At 38.8% G+C, this 5,259-nt stretch overlaps 1 pseudogene; it reads right to left on the bottom strand.

Moving 5' to 3' along the window:
- Positions 1 to 734: 734 nt before the first annotated feature.
- Positions 735 to 4,867, bottom strand: LOC110306689 (ADP/ATP translocase 2-like; annotated as a pseudogene).
- Positions 4,868 to 5,259: the final 392 nt, after the last annotated feature.

A 5,259-nucleotide genomic window follows, 5' to 3' on the forward strand; every position in this document is an offset into this window, starting at 1 on the left:
TGTACTTAATAAATGCACATGCATGCTAATTTATTTCTTGAGGACTTAAATGGATACTAATCTGATCTACACAATCTGAATGCTAATGTCAAATTAGCCATTTAATACCTGTGTGTGAGTGTGCGTGTGCATGTGCCTGTGCATGTGTGTGTGTGTGTGTCTGTCTGTCTTGCCTAGATACCACTACCATGTCTACATTGCAGAATAAATAGTAAGGTCAATATTTATTTCATAAATAATGTGATAAGAAACCCCCAAATGTATTACTAAATGCAAAATTGTTGGTCATAGACTTTTATGGATATTAAAGTGTATGTGAATTTTAATAAGGATGGCTAAAGGCCATATTTAAAAATGAATTCTCTAAGTCTTAATATGTGTTTGTATATTGAAGGTGGCCATATTACATAAGAAATTGAAATTATTAGCTCTTTTTATTAAATAAAATTTATTTTAAAATATACAACTCAGTATTGACATTTTTCTTCAACTTTTTTATTATCAGGCGTGACTGAAATAAAAAATATAATTGAGTGCCATCATTATTGTCATTATGGAAATGGCTTTAAGAGAAAACTGGTCAGATGAATATTTTTGCTTCCCACTTTTCAACTGGGAAATAGTTGCCACTGATAAAACAGACAAACCCAGAGAATCTGTCCAGAATGTTCAAGATATGTTATATTATACAACATCCCTGTTCTCGGTGGTGGGGGGGGACACCTAGGACATAATTATGTGTACTTTTTAATCTTATTGTACAAGACAAACACAAAGACACCACCCATGCCTCTGAGAACGTTGGACCATGCACCCTTGAAAAAAGCCTTGCTTCCTTCATCCTGAACCATCTCCTGCCAGCAGTCAAGCGTGCTTGTGTACATGATATCAGTCAAGCATGCCTGTGTACATGATATCAGTCAAGCGTGCCTGTGTACGTGATATCAGTTCCTTTGCACCTAGATTGCATCATCATATGATGGCGAACCGAGTCAAAAGGATAGGTAGTCAAGCCAGCGACAGCAGTGACAGACTGTGCAATCATCCAGTTGATGAAGATGTGAGTATGCTTGGGATCTGGGAGCATTCCCTTTGCAGTGTCATAGATACCAAAGTAGGCAGCTCAGTAGATGATAATGCCCTGTGCTGACACATTAAAGCCTTGATATAAGCCCTTAATCCCATCAGATTTATAGATCTTGACCAGGCAGTCAGTCACCAAGGCCTTTGAATTCCCTTTTAGCTCCAGCTTTACCCACATCAGCTGCTAGAAGGGTATGGGGAAAAATCTCTTATGAAGTCCTCTATGAAAAGAAACTGTGACAGGTTCCTGATTAGACAGAAACCATATGATCTCCAAGGGAGAATACACAGAGTAACTGTAGCTTCATAGAATGAATTGGGTCGTGTTCCTTCTGTTTCTATTTTGTGGAATAGTTTGAAGAGTATTAGTATTATGTTTTCTTTGAAGGTCTAATTCTTTGAAGGTCTAATAGAATTCTTCACTAAACCCATCTGGTCCTGTGCTTTTTGTTGATGTTGTTGTTGTTTGTTTGTTTGTTTGAAAGGCTTTTAATAACTGCTTCTATTTTTTGGGGGTTATGGGACTGTTTAGATGGTTTATCTGATCCTGATTTAATTTTGGTACTTGTAATATGTCTAGTAACTTATCCATTTCATCCAGATTTTCCAGTTTTGGGGAATATAGGTTATAGTAGTAGGATCTGATGATTTTCTTTTTAATTTCCTCAGTTTCTGTTGTTATATCTACACATGCAGCTAGAGACACAAGCTCGGGGGGGGGGGATACTGGCTAGTTTATGGTGTTGTTCCTCCTATAGGGCTGCAGACCCCTTCAGTTCTCTAGCTCCATCATTGGGGACCCTGTGTTCCATTTAATAGATGACTGTCAGCTTCCACTTCTGTATTTGCCAGGCATTGGAATACCTCACAGGAGACAGCTATATCAGGGTCCTGTCAGCAAAATCTTGTTGGTAAATGCAATAGTGTCTGGTTTGGTTGTTGTCTATGGGATGGATCTCCAGGTGGGAAAGGACACTGTCAATAAGACAAAAAGGTCACCAACAGATTGGGGAAAGATGTTTTTGTTTTTGTTTTTGTTTTTGTTTTTGTTTCTCTGTGTAGTGCTGGCTGTCCTGGAACTCACTCTGTAGACCAGGCTGGCCTTGATCTCAGAAATCTGCCTGCCCCTGCCTCCTGAGTGCTGGGATTAAAGGCATGCGCCACCAACGACCTGCTTGGGGAAAGATCTTTACCTATCCTAAATCTGATAGGGGACTAATATCCAATACATATAAAGAACTCAAGAAGTTGAACTCCAGAAAACCAAATAACCCTATTAAAAATGGGGTACAGAGCTAAACAAAGAATTCTCAACTGAGGAATACTGAATGTCTGAGAAGCACCTGAAAAAATGTTCAACATCCTTAATTATCAGGGAAATGCAAATCAAAACATCCCTGAGATTCCACCTTACACCAGTCAGAATGGCTAAAATCAAAAACCCAGGTGACAACAGATGCTGGCAAGGATGTGGAGAAAGAGGAACACTCCTGCAATGCTGGTGAGATTGCAAGCTGGTACAACCACAACGGAAATCATTTTGAAAGCTCCTCAGATAATTGGACATGGTACTACATGAGGATCCAGCAATACCCGTCCTGTGTTTCTTTAAGTGAGTTATTTATGTCCTTCTTAAATTCCTCTATCATTATCATGAGATGTGATTTTAAATCAAAGTCATGCTTTTCTAGTATATTGAGATATCCAGGGCTTGCTGTGATGGGAGAACTGATTTCTGTTGATTCCAAGCAGCCTTGGTTTCTGTTGCTTATATTCTTGCCCTTGCCTCGTCACATCTGGTTATCTTTGGTGTTAGCTGGTCTTGCTGACTCTGATTATGTCTTGTCCCTTGTGTAAGTCTCTGTGTCAGTACTACTTGCAGACCAGTTCTCTCCTGGAGGAATTTGGGTATGGAGAGCTGTGGCACAGGGTCAGCTCAGGGATGTAGACAGAAACAGGAAGGACCCTGCCCCCCACTGTTCCTTGGTTCCTGTGTCCTGAGGGCTCTGAGCAGGTCCCTCTTGAAGCAGGAATTTGAGCAGAAGTGGTAGTCTTACCTGTGTTCACAGGTGTTTCAGGACTCCTGGAAGACCAGCTCTCTCCAGATGGTATTTGGGTATGGAGCACTGTGGCAAAGGAACAGCTCCCAGTGCAGACAGAAACCAGAAGGATACTGTCCCAGGCTGCTCTTTGGTTCCTTTGTCCTGAGGACTCTGGACAGGTCCCTTTGAGTAGAAGCAGTAGTCTTACCTATGTTCACAGGCTTGTCAGCACTCCTGGAAAACCTGCTTTCTCTTTGTTGTGGTATTTTAGTATAGAGCACTGTGGCACAAGATCGGCTCTGAGCACTGTGGCACAAAATCAGCCATGATTAGCTCTTGATGAACTGTATTCAAAAGTTCATTTGCATAGCACAAATGAGGTAGATAAAATGGAAGAAAAATATAATTTCCTAGGGGTGACAAAAAAAGTGTTTATATTTGAAATAATCCAAGTTTAAGGTTAACACAGAAAACAACTGCATTAGAGTGAAAAACACATTCTAATGTTTTATTACATAAGACAGAGTTTCTGACACATACCTGGTTGAAGACAGTGACCAACACTAAATGCATTAATGCTTCATGTGAGGATATATAGGTTATACCATACCTCTAGTCTCTTAGGCAGTAAAATGTCAACCTGAATAAATGACTTCAATCCTGTTAAAACAAAGATACTCACTAACATATTGCCAAATATGTAATTTTCAATGCTTTTATCTTACCTAATTCCCTGCTGTTCTGAATTAATTGTAAAAAAAAAAAATGGTTCACTCTGTTGACATTTTCATAACACTTGCACTTTATAAAAAAAATTTCAAGTGTGATTACTATTTTCTTTCTTTATTCCTTTCTTATTTTCCTTCTTTTTTTGTGGCCACATACCTCCCTGATAGTATGGATATAATTCTTTGCTTTGTCTTTTACTACATTCATAGTAAATGAATAAATGAATAAATGAGCAACAGCTTACTTTTTCTTCACTAACATCTAATTGGCATAAATCTCTTTAAGACATATTGTGAAGCAATGAGTGTGAATTAACTGAAACATTCCATTCTGTTGAATGAATGAAATGAAAGAAAGCAAAATGCAACTTTTATCTAATCCCATTTATACAAAATTTATAAATAAGAAACCCTTGGCATTAGATGCAACTCCTGGGTAAAATAAATACTGTGCAAGAGCACCAGGGGTAATACTATGAAGTTAGTAATGAATGTGTGTGGGTGTGTGTGTGTGTGTGTGCGCGCGCACGCATATGTGTGTGTATTGTGTGTATTGTGGTGATTGGTGAAACTGCTTGATGCTCCCAGTGGGTCGAGTGAGCAGTGCACCCATCCAAGAGCTCTTGATTCATGAATGAAACACACATACACACGTACATGGCTCCAGGTAATTTTGATATGCCTTGACTAGCTCAGTGACTTTGCACTTCTACACCTCCCAGTAGCTAACACAAACTCCCCTCAGGTATTCCAGAGTGAACATTTTCTAAACCTAATTTTTATCTTTGGTTCTCCAGACTCAAGTTGGGGAGTGGCCTCTGGGTCCTCTTCCCCTGTTTCTTACATTTTTGACAGGCCTTTGAGTTTGATCTTTCTGCTTCCTGATCATGATGATTCTCCTATCTTCCCTTCTTTCCCTCTGTCCCTTGCCCATGTACTCTAATTCCTGCTTCCATCTTCCTGCCCAGCCATTGGCTGTACAGCAATTCTTTATTACCATAAACCATAAGCCATCTGGGGGTAGCAAAGTTAAGATAAAGTATATGTACTAATCTATAGATAGATAGACAGATAGATAGATAGACAGATGGCACAGAATATATAAGAATATTTTAATTTTAATTGCAATTTTACAGGTCAGCAAATTGTGTCAAAACTTTTAAAAGTCATTTACTATGGCTTTTATAACATTTGCAGAAGGAAGGGGCACATAACCAGGGTTAAAAAAAGATCACAGGTACTACAAAGTAGATGTGTACAAACATTACAGCAGCCTCAACTGATATATTCCCAAGCCAGTTTCTTTTTGTCTACATTCCTATTATGTTAATAATGTTAAACTGGGTCTTTTCTCCATTATTCCCCATGACATGTACTATACATTTCTTTCTATATTTTTTTTTATT

This window comes from Mus caroli, unplaced genomic scaffold (genome assembly GCF_978045245.1).
Source record: "Mus caroli unplaced genomic scaffold, Mus_caroli_1 scaffold_2, whole genome shotgun sequence".
In the NCBI taxonomy this organism is placed as follows: domain Eukaryota; kingdom Metazoa; phylum Chordata; class Mammalia; order Rodentia; family Muridae; genus Mus; species Mus caroli.